The sequence below is a fragment of the Vicugna pacos genome, chromosome 10, assembly GCF_048564905.1.
Source record: "Vicugna pacos chromosome 10, VicPac4, whole genome shotgun sequence".
Taxonomy (NCBI): domain Eukaryota; kingdom Metazoa; phylum Chordata; class Mammalia; order Artiodactyla; family Camelidae; genus Vicugna; species Vicugna pacos.
This window is the reverse complement of record NC_132996.1, coordinates 42,097,256-42,117,108: the sequence shown is the minus strand read 5'-3', so window position 1 is coordinate 42,117,108 and position 19,853 is coordinate 42,097,256. Positions and strand designations below refer to the sequence as shown.

General features: G+C 39.9%; 1 protein-coding gene and 1 pseudogene across 6 annotated transcripts in view; both read right to left on the bottom strand.

The window, feature by feature from the left end:
- The window catches only part of NELL1 (neural EGFL like 1), a 745,741-nt gene that overhangs the window by 270,269 nt on the left and 455,619 nt on the right, over window positions 1–19,853 (bottom strand). The window lies entirely within an intron of this gene.
- LOC102539263 (isocitrate dehydrogenase [NAD] subunit gamma, mitochondrial-like) lies at window positions 2,703–3,969 on the bottom strand (annotated as a pseudogene).

Sequence of the window (19,853 nt, the reverse complement as noted above, 5' to 3'; positions counted from 1 at the left end):
GGGTACTCCCCTCAGTCTTGGCAGGGAAATGGAAAGAGTTAAGTCAGACTTCCCAAAGGTGGTGATAATTTAGTCCTTTAGATAAGAAGGAGATCATCTCCTAAAGGAGGGAAGAACCAAGACCATGTGCAAAGGCCTAAACTAGCAGGAGTACGTGGCTCTTTGACAATGAGCTCTGGGTGCACTCTCTCCTGCCACACTGTGCTGTTACTGGGGTGGAGAGAGCGGACAGAAATGTTACACCTGGGGAAGGAAGCAGAGATCAGAACATGGAGGGTCTATCGTGCTGTGCTCAGTTGACTTTCTCTCAAGGGTAAAGGAAAGACACTGAATGAAAGGGTTAAGCATGGAAGCAACATGATTCTATGTCCTTTTTAGAAAGATCATGCTGAGTGCACTGTAGAAACTGGGAAGTTACCAAAGATGAGAAAGGCTAACAAGAAAGGGGGCGTCAGTGAGAAAGAAGAGAGGTGGCTGGATTCAAGAAATAAGGGAGAGATAAGAGGACTTGATGAACAAGCAGATATGGTTCACTACCCTAGCTGAAAGTCAGTTACAAGCCCATAATAGAATAGTAAGTGAAACAACTTATTCACTAAGTTCCAAGGACAGTAATAAATTAATATAATTTGCCCAGTTCTCCTCAGAATTAGCTTTCGGAATGGTATATAATGGACACGAATGAATATGATAATTTCTAAACGATGCAAAGCTCTTACCATTTGATAGGCACAGTGCTACCAGCTTTATGTGTATTTTCTTGATCAATTTGTCAAACAACCCTATGAGATAGCTAAAACTATTATCTCCCTCTACATAAGAGAAATGTAAGGCAGTATCACCCATATCATTCATTTTGGTGGATTCAATAAACATACATTCTGATTCTGTAGGTACCAGTCATTATACAGAGGACAAGAAAAAAGAACACATGGCATTTGCCCTAGAGATGTTCATAGCTAAGTGGGAAAATCCAATAAGGGTAAGTGAAAATTCCATGATGGTGTGCTACAGGCCATCACAGCACTCTAGTCCAAAGCCTATTGGAAGATTCTGGAAACAACCATCTTTAACAGAGAGGGAAACTTCAGCTCAAATGCACCTATTAGCATAAACTCCCACTGTCAAATAAAAGCCAATAGCTGGGTTACTGTCTGCATTTGGGCTGGCTGTGCCATGCATAAACTCCCCTAGCCATGAGAGAACAGGGTACAGAGTGGGTAGAATGGGTTGAAGCAGTTTGGGTTCTGTGGCACTGGAAGTGGAGGTGCTTTGAGGCAAAAATCCACCCCTTCTCCACTCATCAAACCATGCCTCTGGTTCCAGGTCTACGTCCGCCCAGAGGAAGGCACCTTATGGGCCACTGGCAGCCCTGGTTAATGGCATATCTCATGTCCAATAAATGGAATACCAAGAATATTTTATAACTGACTTACCCCTGCTTGTCTTGATCTTCAAGAAAGACTTGTATATACAGTTGAAGGTAGTCATTCTCTCCTCAAATGAAATCCCCTCAAACAAGTGTTTGGCTTTCCAGACCCTGGGTCCTGACTTTATACTTAATGAGGACAAGTGAGATCAAAACAATAGGATACATCAGAGCCTTTTGGAAACCATAAGGACTTTTTCAGGTCTCAGTCCAATGTCTTTAACTTGTGGTCCATGAACCATGACAGAATCCAAGGGTTATAGCTGAGATACAGAGGATTCTAAAATTTCTTAAGGATTTACTATTTTTCTCAATCTCACTTCTATCTGCAAGCTATTTCTGCTGGTAAGATGGCAATATATTTTTATAATCATTGCTTTTATTTTCTACTTGAGTAATAAATATTTCCCAGCACTAGTAAAATTATCATTTTTGTTTGTGTTTCTCCCACCTATGACCTTGGAATTACTGTACATAAAATATAAAGAGCGTAAACATTTAAACTAGCTCAGTGTTTTCTGTTTTCTTAGGTGCACTCTTTCTCCAAAAAAGAGATTAAAAGAAAGTAAACCATGAAGGACTGTGAAACAGTTAGCATGGAGTTTTCAGTCCACTGTTCTATTTGTGTAGCAAAGATTCATGGGCCCGGTGCCTATTAATTGGGGATCTGACCTCTAGACTCTTGAGCCCAACTGGAAGAAATTTGAGTCCTCTTTCCAGGAAAGCTGCAGTGCTCAAGGATGTCCATGTGTGAAAAATTACACCAGCAAAAAGTCCTCCCTCACATGCACAAGGCCAGGGGGAAAGATGGGGTATCTAGGATGGAGCAGAAGCATTCCGAACTAGCTCAGCTTTACGGTACCTTTTTATTATTAAAATTACAATGTATATTTTGTAGGCAAATTTTATTGCACTAATTAACTCATTAACAATCTCTAGAGAGAAGCCAGACTCCTCTGGTGGCTCGTTTGCAGAATTTTAATGAGCTAGATAAGAGAAAATCACTGTACCAGGTTCTGGAAAATCCCCAGGACTTCACCAACCATTCTGATTTATTCACTGTAACATCTCATAGAGAAGTGTGAATTGTGGATTAAAACAGAAAAGAACTCTTCAATACAGATACAACACAGTAAGTATGGCTAATTTTAAAAGCAGTATTTATAGCATTTATGGCATTTAAATTTATTATTATTTTTTTAAAATCAGACTTGATTCCCTCCCCCAACCTCTTCCAAGTAGGAACAGAAGCTACTTTATTCTGAAGTCCACATCAGCCAAGCTGGCTGGGGCTTCTGAGTGGGTAGAGCGAGGTAAAGTGTGCAACAGGAAAGATTTTGGAGCACAGCTCAGTCTCCAAGACCGTTAAACTGGCAGCACTGATGTGGTTTATGGTATTTCGTATGACATCCAATGTGGTGCCTTGGCCTCCAGCGTCTGGAGTTTGGATGTCTTTGTTCTCCATGGATGCCAAGACTGCAGTACGAATGGAGGTGGCACAGGAATGGAGCTCGAGGTAATCCAGCATGATACAACTTGCCAGCAGCATGGCAGTAGGGTTGGCCATGCTCTTGTTGGCTAGTGTCTTCTTGCCTGATTGCCTTTAGGCTGTTTCAAACACCGCACTTATGTGGCCATAGTTGGCACTAGGTACCAGGCCTTCTCTCCCAACCAACCCTGTGCAGACAGTACTGACAGTGTTGCCATAAAGACTGGGCATCACCATGACATCAAACTGCTGGGGCCACGATACCAGCTGCATGGTGGTATTATCCACAATCATGCCCTCAAAGGTGAGCTGAGGATGGCGGGATGCCACCTGCCTACAGCACTGGAGGAAGAGCCTGTCTCCTAGTTTCATGATGTTGGCCTTGTGCACAGCCATCACCTTCTTGCCCCCCATCTCCTGGGCCAGCTGGAAGGCATTCTCAGCAATGCGCAAAGACCTGGCCTCAGTAATGATCTTCAGGCCCCCTATCACTCCTTTCACACCCTCATGCTCCAGGTTGCTGTATTCACCCTCCGTGTTTTCCCAAACAACTAAGATGTCTATGTTCTTGTGCTGAGTCTCCACACCTGGCAGACTCTTAAAATGGGTGACTTTGGTGTAGAGATCCAGAGAGCCGCGAAACATACTGTTTTGGGACATGTGGGATGGTGGTAGGTTGTAGTCAGTTTCAATGTTGCCCTTCAAGGCTACGTGGTTTCGGTGGACTGCCATGATGGCATTATGAACGTCCTCTTCAGGAGAAGTGGAGTGAATCCGCATCTCCTCAAAGTCAGCAGGCACACACGCATGTCTGAACATGTTCTTGACGTGCAGCGTTAAGTTCAAGCTCGATGCCATCCCCAGGAATCTTGGTCACAGTGTGCCGCCCACCATAGTTGGCTGGTGGAGGAATGCTGCGTTGAAAACAGAAGCTCCTCAGTGATGTCTCATGGCCAAGGAAAAGCTCCCAAGAATGGCCAAGAATAGTTGGAGGGAACATGGCCTTCAAAGAGCACCTGGCAGCTGTCAGCATCTTCAGTGCCATGATCATTAAAAAAAAGCTTTAATGCAATTTATGTAAAAGTATGTGTTCTTCCTCTTGCTTTGAACTGGCTTCTTCTGGTAGAATTCTAGACCCAAAATTCTTGCCTAGGTTACAGTTGTCTCTCCTTCCTTGTATTCTATTTTTGAGACATTCTACTGCAGTAAGAGAGAGAGCGAGCTAGTCACAAGGAGACATGATGTTATATAGTAGAAAATACACTCTGGAGTTGGATAATTCATCAGGCATATTCCATGTATCTGTATGATATCCTTAAAAAAACAAACTTTATATTTTAGAGCAGTTTTAAGTTCACAGAAAAACTGAGTAGCAGGTACAGAGACTTCCCATACAAATACTTCCTTGCCCCTACAAAGGCACAGCCTCCCCAGCATCAAAATCCTGCACAGAGTGGTACATTTGTTACAGCTGATGAACCTACACCGACACATCCTTATCACCTAAAGTCCACTGTTAAGTTAGGGTTCACTCTTGGTGTTGCACATTCTGAGTTTAGACGACACGCATCATCACCGCAGATTCATACAGAGTAGCTTCTCAGTCCTAAAAATCTTGTCTGCTTTGTCTAGTCATTCCTCCCTCTCCCCAACCATTGGAAACCACCAGTATTTGTGGAGACTCTAGTCTCCAAAGCTGTGCATTTCCCAGGAAGTCACACAACTGGATTCATACAGTATGTAGCCTTCTCAGATCAGCTTCTTTGACTTAATAGGCATTTGAGTTTCTTCCACATCTTTTCATGGCTCTATAGTGCATTTCTTTTTAGCACTGAATAAAATTTCATTATCCAGGTGTACCAGTGTTTATCTGTTCACCTGCTGAAGAACATTGTGGTTGTTCCCAAGTTTTGGTAATGATGAATAAAAGCTATTATAAACATACACGTGCAGATTTTGGGTGGACATAAGTTTTCAACTTATTTGGGTAAATAACAACGGGCAGAACTACTGAATGTTATGGTAAAAGTGTGGCTGGTTTTGTCAGAAACTGCTAAACTGTCTTCCAAAACGGAAGTGCTATTTTGCATTCTCACCAGCAATGAATGAGAGCTCCTGTTGTTCCACATCCTTGCCAGCATTTGGTGTTGACAATGTTCCAGATTTTGGCCATTCTAACAGGCGTGTAGTGGTATCCTGTTTTAATTTTCATTTCTCTGATGACACATGATGTGGAAGCATCTTTTCATATGCTTATCTGCCATCTGGGTATCTTCTCTGATGAGATATCTGTTAAAGTTTTTGCCACATTTTTAATCAAGTTGTTTGTTTTCTTATTGTTGATTTTTAAAAGTTCTCCGTTTAATCCGGGTAACAGTTCTTTATCAGATGTGCCTTTTACAAAAAATTTCTCTCAGTCTGTGGCTTCTCTTCCCATTCTCTTGACATAGCCTTTTTGTGGAGAAGAAGTTTTAGTGAAGTCTAGTTTTTAAACTTTTTTCTTTCATGGATCCTGTCCTTGGTATTTGATGATGACAATGCAAAGTGCTAGTCATTTTAGAACATGATCTGGCAATTTCTTACAAAACTGAACGTAGGTTTTACTATACGATCCAGCACCTACACTCCTAGATATTTACCCAGATGAGCTGAAAACTTGTGTTTATACAAAAACCTACATATAAATGTCTATAGCAGCTTTTATTCATAATTGCCAGAACTTGAAGAAACCCAGATGTACCTCAATAGATTAAAAGATACCAAGGGGGAGGGGGTGGGAAGGGACAGACTGGGAGTTCGAAATTTGTAGATACTGACAGGCATATGTACAATAGATAAACAAGATTTGTACTCTACACTGAAAATTGACAAGGCATATAGGTAAAATGACTATAACTCAATTAAAAATGTAAAAAAATAAAATAAAATAAGTCACCACCATAACCAAGGGCATCTAGATTTTCCCCTAGGAGTTTTATAGTTTTGCATCTTAAATCTATGATCTATTTTGAGTTAATTTTTGTGAAGGGCTTAAGGTCTGTGTCTAGGTTAATTTTTTTGCATGTGGATGACCAGCTGTTCCAGCACCATTTGTTGAAAAGGCTGTATTTACTCCATTGTGTTACCTTTGCTCTTTGGCCGAAGATCAGTTAACTATTTACATGGGACTATTTCTGCACTCTCTTTGTCTTCCATTGACTTATTCATCTGTTCTTCTGCCAATACCACAGTGTCTTGATTAACGCAGCTTCATCTTGAAGTGGAGGACTGTCAGTCCTCCAGCTTTGTTCCTCTCATTTAATACTGTGCCGACTATTCTGGCTATTCTTTTCTTCCTCCCTGGCTGTTCTGCTTCTCCATAAGCTTTGAAATCAGTTTCTCAATATCCACAAAATAACTTTGTTATTCTGATCAAGCTGGCATTGAATCTGTAATTCAGGTTGTAAAGAATTCATATCTTGACAATATTAAATTTTCCCATCCATAAATATGGAATATCTCTCAATTTATTTAGTATTGATTTGATTTTGTTCATTAGAGTTTGGTAGTTTTCCTCATATCGATCTTGTATGTACGTTGTTAGGTTTCTACCTAAGTTTGTCATTTTGGGAAATGCTAATGTAAATGGTACTGTGTTTTTAACTGCAAACTCCATTTACTCATTGCTCTAAGAAAGCAATGGGCTTTTGTACATTAACCTAGTAACCTGCAGTCTTGCTTTAGTCACTCATTAGTTCCAGGAGTTTTTTGGTTGATTTTTTTAGGGTTTCTATATTAATGATCTTGCCATCTGCAAGAGACAGTTTTATTCCTTCCTTTTCAATCTGTATACCTTTTATTTCCTTTTCTTGTCCTATTATATTGTGGAATTTCCAGGGTAATATTGAAAAGGTGGTAAGAGGCATCATCCTTGCCTTGTACCTGATCTTAGTGGAAAAGCTTTGTGTTTCTCGTCGTGAAGAACGATGTTAGCTGTAGGTTATTTGTAGGTATTCCTTATCAAGTTGACATAGTTTCCCTCTACTTCTAGTTTACTGAGAACTTTTTATAGTAAATGGGTGTTGACTTCTGTCAAATGTTTTCTGCATCCATTGATGTGGTCATGTGAATTTTCTTTTTCACCCTATAGAAGTGATGGATTACATTAACTGATTTTTAAATGTTGAAACAGCCCTGTATACCTGGGATAAATATCACTTGATTGTGGTATATAATATTTTTATACATTGCTAGATTCAATTTGCTAATTTTTGTTGAGAATTTTTACATCAGTGCTCATGAGACCAGTATCACAGCTGTAGTTTTCTCATAATGCCTTTGTCTGGTTTTGTTACCAGGGTAATTCTGGTCTCAGAGAATGAGTGAAGAGTTGTATCTTTTGCTTCTATCTCTTAAAGATATTATAGAAAACTGCTATAGTTTCTTCCTTCCTTAAATGTTTGGTAGAATTCACCAGTGAACCCACCTGGGCCTGAGAATTTCTGCTTTGGAGGGTTATTAATTATTGATTCAATTATATATATACATATATATATACAGAGAGAGAGAGAGAGGAAGAGGGAGAGAGAGAGAGAGACACACACAATCAGAGACAGAGACATAACCAGATTCTCTGTTTCTTCTGGTGTAACTTTTGGCAACATGAGTCTTTCAAGGAATTAGTCCATTTCATCCAAGTTATCAAATTTGTGAGCAGAAGTTGTTCATAGTATTCCTTTATCTTTTTAATGTCCATAGGATCTGTAGTGATGTCCCCTTCTTTCTGATATTAATTTGTGTCATTTCTTTTCTTTTTTTTTACTTACTTACCTTGACTAGCGGGTTATCAACTTCACCGATCTTTTCAAAGAACCAGTTTTTGGTTTTTCTGATTTTCTCTATTGATTTTCTTCTTTCTAATATCACTGATTTCTGCTCAGATTCTTAATAGTTCTTTTTTTCCTACTCAGTTTGGATTTAATTTGCTCTTCTTCCCCTAGGTTCCTAAGAAGGAAGCCTAGATTATTGAACGTAAATCATTCTTCCTTTCCACTGTATGTATTTATTACTATGTATTTCCCCCTAAGCACTGTTTTCACCACATGCCACCAATTTTGTTCTGTTTTCCTTCTCATTTTGTTCACTTTAAAAATTTCTTTAGAGATTTCTTCTTTGACTCACATGTTACTTAGAAGTGTGTTATTTAGTCTCCACATTTACTTTGGGACTTCCCAGCTATCTCTCTGCTACTGGTTTCTAGTTGAATTCCACTGTGGTCTGAGAGCAGACACGGTATGATTTCAGTGCTTTTAACTCTGTTAAGGTTTGCTCTGCGGCCCAGAATGTGGTCTGTCTTGGAGAACATTTCACGTGAACTTGAGCAGGATGTGTATTCTGCTGTCATTGGGTGAAGCGGTCTATAAATATCAATTACACCCCGGTGATGATAGTGCTGCTGAGTTCAGCTGTTGTCTTTACCGATGTTCTGCCTGCTGGAGTTTGCTCCTTTTTACTGTTGTTAACTTTTTAAGAAACTGCCAAATACTGTTCCAAAATAGTTGTACCATTTTACATCCCCACCAGTGTGAGAGAATTACAGCTTCACATCTTTACCAACACTTGGTATTGTGGTACTTCTAATTCTAGCCATTCTAATGGGGTCCAGTGTACCTCACTGTGTTTTTCATTTGTGTTTCCCTTCTCACTGTGATATGCAGTGTTTTTAATGTCTTCTCCCAGATCACAGCTGCAAGCATTAACATCTGCTATTTCTAGAAATCAACCACTCAACTCCGAAAGGCAGGCAAACTCTGTGTTTCCCAAAGCCACCCCAGTTACACAATTTAATTGAAAATAAAGCATCTCTTTAATTTAAAACCAGCCGTAATCCCGTTCTCATTTCGCTTTGAGGCACCAGCAACCCTGATGCAGGTTAGTGGTTTTTCAGGGAGGTAGGTGACTTGTTTATGAAGACTTCCAAAAGGCTGTTAAAATTCAAGAAGATGAAGATGCAGACTAAATAATGGCTACTTCTATAGAACACTTGCCACATCTCAGGTGCTGCAATGGATATTTTACATACATCACCATAATCCACCAAGGCAGGCATTATAGTTCCCATTTTACAGATGAACAAACTGAGTATCACAGATCCTACAAATTCATACACTGTGCGAATGGACAGAGAATGCAACATGAGAGGTGAATATCTGTAGTGGTCCTAGAGGCCTAGACCAGTGCTTCTAAAACCTGACCACCCTGGATCTCACTGACGTGCAGATTCTAATTCAGTGTTCCATTGAGGGAGGGAAGCAGATTCTACATTTCCAAGGAGCTCCCTAGTGATCCAGATTCTACTGGCCCCTTATTACGCTCGAGTAGCGAGGGCCTGTATTACATCCTCACAAGGTCCAGGCAAGTCAGAGCCAGCATCTGGTGTGCTCAGAGGCAGCCTGCTGGGAATAAAGGAAGGATGCAGTACTGCTTTCTCCTTAAAACTGATGTAAAGTGGCTGGAGAGCAGGAGTCAGCTGGGAAACTGTCTGTCACTTAATACGGCACATAGGACGGAAAGTATCTATCCACCACCAGTGCCTGAGGCGAGAACAGATGATAACACCAGGAGAGAACACTGGCAGCAAAATGACCCAGACCCAACTACACAATTTCCTTTCTACCAATGGGCGACCCTTACTCAAGCATACACCCCCGTCCTCTTCCTATCCCTGGGAAGGACATAAATCTTTTAAAGGTATGGATAAAGAAGGAAGGAAGCCCTGAGACTGGGAATGTAAACTAGATGGTGGTTGAGATTTTTAATAACCAGATTAATCTATAAGCAAACCATGGAAAAAGCTCTTAGCCTCAACAGAACAAAGTTATGACATGTGCTGCGCAGGTACACGAATAACAAGAAGCCACAGTGTCATGTATTTGAGTGGTAAGAGTTTGACTAAATCTATTGTAAGTATCATGTTAAGACAATAAAAGGGAGAAATAAATAAGGGAGAGATATAATACAACTTGCATTTTAAAAATGCAAATTGCTTCTCAGAGGATTCTCTGAGAAGCAATTTGGAGAATAAACAATAAGGTGAGTAGCCTGGTGGCAGGGAGGCCAATTAATAGGCTATCACTGTGGTTCTCAAAAAGTGACCCCCAAACCAGCAGCATCAGGACACCACGAACTGCTTAGAAATGTAACCTCTTGGAACTATCCCTAGACGAACTGAATCTGGAAGCCTGGAACTGGAAACCCAACAAGCTGTGTTTTCATGCTTCTGATGCAGGCTGAAATTTGAGAATCACCGGGCTAGGAAATGGTTCTAATAGGAAATGAAGAGCAGATGGACTAAGATGAAGGCAGTGAGAAAGGAGAGAAATACTTTCAAAGATATTTAGGAGATAAACAGGAATAGGCTATTGACTGGAGAGACATGGATTATTACTCTCAATGCTCTTAACGAACTGGGTGAATGATAGTACAATTGATGAAAACATACAGCACTGAAAAAAAGAGCCGTTGCGTTGGGAGACTAGGATGAAAAATGAGTTCAGTTTCAGACGCGATGTGTTTTGGGAGCCTGAAAGACGTCCACATAAAGATGCCCAGTGGGTGGCTTAATAAATGAGTCTGCAGCTCCAGAGAAAGAATTGTGGGCGATGATAGAAATTCAGGAGTCATCAACTTGTGGGAGAGAGTTAACCACACAGAAGTATACAAAACAGCCTCGAGCAGAGGTTTTCAACTTTGCTTCTGCCTTGACAGATGATGAATGGCACTCATACGAGACACATTCCCAGGAGTGCACTCAGAGTGTAATGAAAACCAAGCACACTCACATATGAGCAAAAGTAGTTGGCCAAGTAAAGCACAGAATTCCCAAACTGTTTGGATAGGTCATGTTTACAAAAGCACTTTATCGGCAAATGATTAGTAAAGTCATCTATTTAATGAGCTCAAAACATGGCTTTTTTTCAGGGAAAAATACATATGGCTAATCTAATATAAAACTACAAAAGACTCTAAAGATCTAATTCAGACCTCTACAGTAATATATAAGAAAAGTAAGCATGTGATAATAAAGAAAAATAATTCATAGTTCATGGTTAAAAAGCACAGCACATTCTCTTTATTCATGATGTTAATATCAGCAGTATTATCGCACACGCCATGTGGATGACCACAACACCTTTGATCGGGAAACTGTAACGAGTCTCATTCTCATTTCTATGTGGATATAGATGGACACACATGCTCTCTTCATCTCTCTTTCTTATTCAAAATGTTTCCACGGGTAAAATCAAGGAAACAAATACAACTGTAAATCCACAGTTTACACCTTACATTTCAAAATTGCTATAACCGTCAATGCCACGTCAATAATCACAGTTTGTGGATATTTTCAGCAAACGTAAAATAGGCTGTGAATTATGAGCAATTCACTTCCAGCTAACCCTGACTCTACCTTTCCCACACAAGCACACTGATGAAATGCAAATGAGTGGGCATGACATCCTTATAATGGTAATTTTGAGGAGAGTCTGATTATTTAAAAAGGAAAATCACTCACAAGTGCTTATAACTTAATGTTTATGAATAAGTGAGTGGTTTTGATGTATGTCATGACTGATTGTGACACTATGATATGTCATGTATCACCAAGGTCAAGAAGTACTAGGCTAGAAAGTGCAGAAAAAATATGAAGACAACACTGGGGGCCATCAATATTTCAACCAATATTTGAGAGGACTAGAGAAGTGATCTGGGAGGTAGGAGGAGAGAGGAGAGAGAAAAGGATGTCACAGAAGCCAGGAGAAGTGTCACACTCAAGAATGAATGGTCAGCAGCATCAGTATCCTATTGAGATGTTAAGTAAAATTAGAAGTGTCAATGATGGGGTCACTGACCATCACCATGAGGTTGTCTAGATTGGTGACTGTAAGCATGGGCTCCAGAGTCAGACTGTCTGCTACATATTACCTCTTTAACCTCTGCAATTCTCATGACTTCTGGAACTTATATTCTTGTGGGAGTCGACAGCAAAAAACATACGATTTGACAGATTCGATAGATAGATCGATCAATAAGCAAGCAACAAACACATAGGTGGATTTTTAATGTCAGGAAAGAGAAATGCTATGAAACAAACATAAAACCTCTTGCCTTCAAGGAGCCTACATTCTAGGCAGAATTAAACAGAATGCATGTAGGTGGAACGTGTACTGGCCAATGATGCTCAATGATTCCTGAGTCGCCCAGCAGGACGTGGAAGGGTGCAGGATGGGTTAACCATGCGTGTGCGCAGGGATGATGAGGGAAAGTGCTTCGGTCAAATCTTCAGGAAGGGTTAGCAGCAGGTAAGCACAGGGGGAAGGAAAGAATTTCTGAGATGGAGGCAAAATTGAAAAGCCTATAGAGTCCACTCATCATTCCCATTCCGCTGAAAGGAAAGGTTTATGTAGGAAAATAGTGGCAGACAAAATGGGGAAAGTAAATTGGGATCAGAGGGTAGAGAATCTTGAATGGCAAACGTAAGAAATTTATGATACCCTGAAGGCAGTCGAGAAACATTTACGGGTTTTGAAATAAGAATAAAAGGTTTTGAAAGATACCCTTTTAAAAAGGAAAACATGCATTTAAAAAAGAGAGAGACAGTAAATTTTCAATGCCCAAGACCACTTTATACCAAAGTGCTGCCTTAATGAAACCAGACTCTTAAAGTGTGCACATATACACACACACACACACTCTCTAAGAAAACTCCCAAAATCCACTTCATGTTGTCCTACAGAACCAAACGATTATGAACATTATTTTAAAACATAATTTTATGAACTTACTTATAATTTTCTAAAAAGATCTATGCACAGAGATTTAATTTGCTCCATTTTCTCTGTTGCACAACTAATGCGATTTCTCACCTGTCATTCCATCACTAGTCAGTAACCACGGAAGAGCTGACAGAGGCATAGTTCCCACCGAGGACTGCAGACAGCCAGGTTGAAGCAATCCAGAAACGTCTTCCTTGTCTTCCAAAAGGGAATATGCGTTATACAAGACCAAACCTGCTGTACCAACCCTTGTCCGAGGAACAGCTACACTTAATTTTACACTAAGAAGAGCTTCTTGGATATAGTTTTCATTGAGTACAGGAAAAAATCCCACCCTGCAGAACGACTACTGAGGTAGGGGGTGGGGAGTCAGATTATTCATTTTTCTGGGGGGAGGGTGGCTTTTGAATGAAACAGTGACGTTATAAGCAAGTCATGAAACTGAAACTTAAGCAGCAACTTTATCCATTCATGAAAAGAAGACAGTTGAAGACTCAAGATTACAGGTAAATTGGAAAAAGCTTTTTATCTTCCCTTCTAACTCAACTTTATAGCCACATGAACAACTCTATTAAATACTGTGCTATTACCCAGGGCCTTAGCTACGCCACTCTAAATTCTCTCTGCCCGTCTAGGAGGACTGTTGTCTTCCCAGAACTATTCACAAGCAGGATTACTGTATTTTTCTTCAAACTTCTCTGTATTTTAGAGTTTTCCCTTTGAAACAGGATCTGGCAAGAGAATCTCTCTGTGCTAACAATGCCTGGATGCATGAGTCAACGAAGCCCTCTCTGCTATACCTGTCCACACTGTTAGCTCAAAATGCACTCACGCACACACACACACACACTCACACATGCGCACACACACACACTCACACATGCCACAATTGATACAGCTCAGGTAACCATACCCTGTGGATTTTCTCAAAAAGTCCCAGTTAGCCTGAAATCATAGTCCTTATGCTCTATACTTGTTAAACCAGCATGACCCAATTTTTTGCAATAAAGTTATTATAATAACTACAGAATCTGGGAATTAGAGGGGGCTTTCCAAAGCTAGCTATTTTTGCCATCTGGCTTATCCCTTGTCAACATTACAAAGTAGGTGTGATTATACAAATCTAAAAATCTTCTCGAATGGCTTCCCTCCAGCCTCCCCAAGCACCGCCTGCAAATGCTCTCCCTTCATGCATGACGGCCAGGGGCCTCTACTGGGCACCATACCCATGGCTGTGTGTCAGGTGGCACATTACCTCAATCTGAAAAAAACGCAACTATGAGGTAGGCGTTTTATTTTCATCTTACAAACGTAGTTACATGCTACAAGGATTAGCAACTCCTGTTAAGTTAGTAGAAGATTCAAACTCAGGCCTCTTCCCTCTAAGTGTGTGGTCTTTCCCCCACAATGTTTTCTTTTTTCCTTCTGTGCTTCTGTATGTCTCTACGTGCTACCTTCCCACCTCCCACTTATACCCCTGAGAAGCGAAGAAAGAGTTTTACACAAAAACCAAATCACCATGGTAGACTTTCAGGCATCTAACACATAAACTGTACAAAACTAAAAATATCCACAAATCTCCAAGGAAGGATGATTAAAGGCAGGTACTTGCACCTTTCCTGAAATTCCATTAAGTTTACAATTACATTTTTGGTTTTTGTTTTTAAATTGTGCATCTACAAGGACAATGAGGAGACAAGAAAATTCTGGAAACTGGAAAGCAGATGGAGTGATGACTGACTTTTCAGACCTGATAAAGCTTAATCCTAGACACTCAGGGAGAAAAGCCAAGGAACTATTTGTTTTGACCACAGAACCCAAAAGTCTCAGGAACTGGCAACACCAGACTACCCCTCAGAGTGGCAGGTGAAGGTGGGTTGAGTGTCTCTTTAAGAAACAAAAACACCCCGATCATCTTCTTTATTCTGATCAGTTACATGACTGACTCCCTGCCCTCAACCTGGGAGAAGAAGGGACATTTATGTTCTACACTAGGAAACACCATGCAAAACTGAATGCAAGTTCCATGCTGAATTGAGGAAAAGTAAGTGAGAGCCAACAGAACGCTAAAAGATGGGCTTAGACTCTGGGCAGGAGTTTTGAAGAGTAGTTTCTAAGAAAACCAACAAATTAAAAATAAGGTGTTTAAATATACTGAGAATCAAATGTTTCCAAAAAGAACAGACCAGATCACCTTATACTGGATTCTACTGTCAACCATCATCTCCAGTCACAGAGAACCTTCAATTAGTGCTTTATCGTCCAGCTGTTAGGTATGTGTGAAGAGCCTGGTTCAAACATGGAAACGCTTCTAATATAAAGACCAAAGCCAAAGCAAATTAGTGGACAGAAGCAGTGAAAAGGACATAGGGACTCTACCAAGAAAAGAACATTTCAAATAAATTATCATAAATGTCCTCAGAGAAAAATGACACTGTGGTCATAAAACAAAAACAACATGCTATTTAAAAAATATAGATTGTCTTTTCTCCATTGTATATTCCTGCCTCCTTTGTCAAAGATTAATTGACCAAAAGTGTGTGGGGCTATTTCTGGGCTCTCTGTTCTGTTCCATTGATCCATGTGTCTGTTTTTGTGGCAGTATCAGGCTGTTTTGATTGCTGTAGCTTTGTAGTGTTGTCTGAAACATTAAGCTGTACACTAGGAACTGATACAACAGTGTAAACTGCTTAGACTTTAATAAAAAAAAGTAAAATTTAAAAAAACACAGGAAAAGTGTTTTTAAAGTCCAAAAAGGACAGTAGAAATGAAAAGCTTGGTATATGTGTTGGAAGATAAAGTGGAAAAATTTCCCAGCTATTAGGTGAAAATGACAAATATGGAAATAAAGAAAGAAAATAAGAAAACTGGAGAATCAGGAAATCCAGCATCAAAGTAACAGGAGAGCCAGAAAAAGCAAAAGGAGACAAAAAAAGAAAAAGTGGGGTGTGAGTGTGAAACAAGCCACCAAAGACATAATTCAAGAGTAGTTACAGACCTAAAAGCTATGAGTATTGAGATTGAAAATGATCACTGAGTCCCCTGCAGAATATGAAGGAAAACTCTCCCGTATCATCATGAAATTTAAAACCACCAACTACAAAACAAAGAATAAAAAGTCAAAAGGCACTGGACTTCTCAAAATCCATACCAGAACCTAGATGACAACAGGAGAATGCCTCCAAAAGTCTGAGAAAAAAAAAAAATTACTTACAACCTAAAATACAGTGTCTTGTTATATTATCAGACAAGGATGAAGGTCAAATTTAGCAGACATGCATCTTTTGCTTACTGTGTGCCAGACAGTTTTCTAGGCAATTCTTTAAGTATTCATGTGTTTAATAAAAGTAAGACATTTTCAGAGAAGTGAGGTGTCAGGTTTGCTTTCTCCCATGTACCCTTTCTCACACAACCAATGGAGAATGTGCCCCATCAAGCCAGAGCAACAAACCAGCAAAGAATACTCATGGTAGACAGGCACTGGGGTTCCCACCCCAGGGAGAGGCAAAGGGGATCCTCAGGATCATGGCGAAGAGAGACGCCCGGGACGCAAGATCTGCAGTGAGCCTAGAAGTCAGCCTACCTTTGGGGGAGATTTTCTTTCAAGAACATGAAAGGGTTCATGTCCTTGAGGGTATTTATACAACTGGTGGGAATTTAGGGATAAATCATGATAAATCTATAGTGAACTAAGCAAGAAGGTGAATGAACTAGATGATTATTAATGACACGGGAGCAAAGAATTGTGCGAGAAGGGAAACCAATATACCTGCTAATAATTCACTTACCAACAGCAGGCACATGATCGTGGTAACATAAACACAGAATACTCAACTAACGATAAGATGTGCGCTGAGGTGTGTCAAAAATAGCCAAATCCCTGCCTTACGCGGTGAAAAGTCGACTAAAAAAATGCCCAAGGTGGAAATGTGAAGAAGCAGCTAAGATAAATGCTATTTAGAGACATGCACAAAAACACCAAAAAAGAATCTGCTAAAAGCATTGAAAGTGGTTGCCTCTAGGGATAGGAAATGGGAAAAGTTTTCCAGGGGATTAATCTCTGTCATAAAGCCTTCTAGAACCATTTAGCTCCGTAAACGAGATGTGTGTATAAATTTGATAGAAATACAAATTAATTTTTTCATGTGCATAAATAGATTCTTCCTCTGAGGCAGCAAAGCATAACGGTTAAGAGTCAACAGACTGCTTGAGTTCTAATCCTGGCTCTTTTACTTATAATTATTTGACCTTGGGAAAAACTGCTTAAAAATCACTCTGCCTCAGTTTCCTCTTGTGTAAAAAAGAATGATAATACCTTCCTCAGAGTTTGGTGAGGATTAAATAACATGCCATTTGAACAGTTTCCAGCTCAGTGCATATTTATGATCATTATTATTTGTGCAAATCCAATGTTTGAGGGTAATTTGTATGTCTAAATAATAAAAGAATAAAACTAAAACGTCACTTAATTTTATTTTGACTCCAAGTTGCATATATTGGCCCACAATTATAATCTAAAACATTCTAAGAACCAACAAACTAACATTCTAAATAGCAACAACTTATTAAAGAACCCTTTAGTAACTACAGTTGTTTAGTACAATCATTTATTTAATGTCTATTTGAAAAAGTATAGGTTCTTTAATATTATATCTATGTAAAGAATATTTACAGCCCTTAATAGTCTAACATTCCTCCACTTAATAATTTGAGAAATTGATGGAAAGTATTAATATGTCTTGTAGGGGAAAATGAATTAACTTCCATTTATAATTCTCCCTTTACCAAAAAGAAATGGTTTCAAAATCTGTCTTCATATTTTGTGAGCACTGACTAATTTTTTAATATTTTTAGTGCCTGTATGAGTAAAAATCCATTCATCTAAAGTGTGACAAGAAAAAAGGTGAGGCTCCTCAACAGCCCTCAGGACAGAATATAATTTTCCCTCATGGAGATGAGGACTCTCTCTGCTGCATATGTATGAGTCTGCTGGCTTCACCAGCGAGAAGACAGACAGTTCTGCAGCAACTTAAAACACTTTTCTTTGCTGAGCTACAGTCTGGTGCGGGATGTCAAAGGACGAGAATGTACATACATAAGTGGTCAACTGAAGATGAACGTTCATTGTGGTTTGGCCCCAATGTTATGTTAAAAGTGAAATATACCAGGATGCTCTAAGCCACTAATGAGTCATGTCTGAGTATCTATGGTGCCACCCATCATCCTGTGTTCCTCTGGTCATACAAAGAGATGTCTTACCAAGACATTCTCGTGATACTAAAGCAACTTATGGTCAGCAATCTGTTTCCTGAAGCAGCCTGCCAGACAGACAGCTCGTCAAATCTAATTACCAGCAGAAGAACAAGAATCTATCACTTGTCTAGTACCTTGCTCATACGGCCCCAGTGAGCTTTATGAATGCAATAATAGCACAGTGCACTGGAGAAAACCTGGGAGACACTGTCTAAGACTCTTGTCGAGGTCTGGGCATCACAAAGAATATTATGTGATAAAACCAAGTAATTATGTTCAGATAAATATACAATGTGCCAGGTTTGCTGAGCTTAAATTCAATCACAGGAAATAGTGCTTTCTAATACCTGTGGACTACTTGGGTACTGTTTGATAAAAAGAGTTCAGAAGCTCTCAATCTACCTAATGTGTATGTAGATAACTGAAGTGTTGGTTGGTGCATCTGAAAATTAAGAAGAGCGTTTTCTTTCATTCATCTCATCTGGAGAAATTTCAGTTCCTTATTTGCAACATCTAACTCAACTATGGCAGTTAGCAGAGTGTATCAGGAAAAAAGTTCATCTCACAGTGGAGTAACATTTAATGTTCTGTGCACAGCAAGGGGGAAGAAGAAAATAAGGGAGGGTGGGTGGGAGGAAGGAGGAAACACTGGGAGAAATATTTTAGACTGTGGGTGACTCCTTCCATCACTCCACTCCACTTCAGTCGTGGCTGCCATAAAATGAAAGAGTTTGAGATGGGAGATGGGAGTTGGTTACTGGGTGACTCAGGCTCCTGCATTCCCACATGCCTCTAATAGCATCAGTCTTTTACTGAATACAGTTTTAACGTTTAAAGACACCGTATTCATTCTGGTTGTCTTCAGTGTGGCTCCAGATCCCGACATTATCTTCATCTGGTGCTTGACTCAAGACTCTCGTCTATCTCAAGACGAAGCTATTTTGGGGCTCACACCAAAAGTCCAGGAATCATCCTTCTTGATACCTTATTGTCTCATACTCACACCCAATCCATCAACAAATCCTTTGGGTTCTAAGTTCAAACAATTGCTCCAATCCAACAACGCTGAAGACCTCCAGAGCTACAACTGTAGTCCGTCATCTCTCACATCAACTACTTAAATATCCTTCTACTTGGTCTTCCTGCTTCCATTTCTGCCTCCTTATGCTTGAAAGTCCTCACAGTAGCCAGAGTACTCCTTTCCAAAGATAAGCCTAATCACATTAGTTACTACCCTTCTCAGAGAGATGCCAGTGACTTCTCTTTATGCATAGAATAAAATCTGGTGCACGCTTTAGCAGAACTTGCAAGTCCCTGGTGATCTGAACTTAGATCCTCTGAATGGATCTGCTACACAGAAAAAATATTTTTCCTGATCACTTACTCCCACCTCCCAGGTCTACTTGCAGCCCTTCAGCATCTCAAACCTCAGCAACTTCACGCTGGCTGTTCCCTCTGCCTTGCAACAGTCTTCCTGGATTATTACGTAGCTTGCCTCCTCACTAGCTCAGGCCTCTGCTCAGATATCACCCCATCAGAAAGGCTGCTTATGTCAGAGAAAAGCCTCCCCCTATCCATTATGCTGTAGCTTCTTACCCTGCTTTATTTTCCTTCATGGTACGTATCACTAACTTGTGTACACATATTTATCTGCTCATTTGTATTCTTTAATTCCCCAGCTGCAGGGACTTAATCTGTTTGGTTCCCTGTAATACCCACCATGTCTAGAACAAATCTTCACACTCAATAAATATCTGTTGACTAAAGGAACTGAGAAACTATGCCAAGCCGTACTTTATAGGAGATTTAAAGGATTTGATGGTAATCTTGATTGTACATAAATTGCATCTCAGAATTTATTGGCCACATA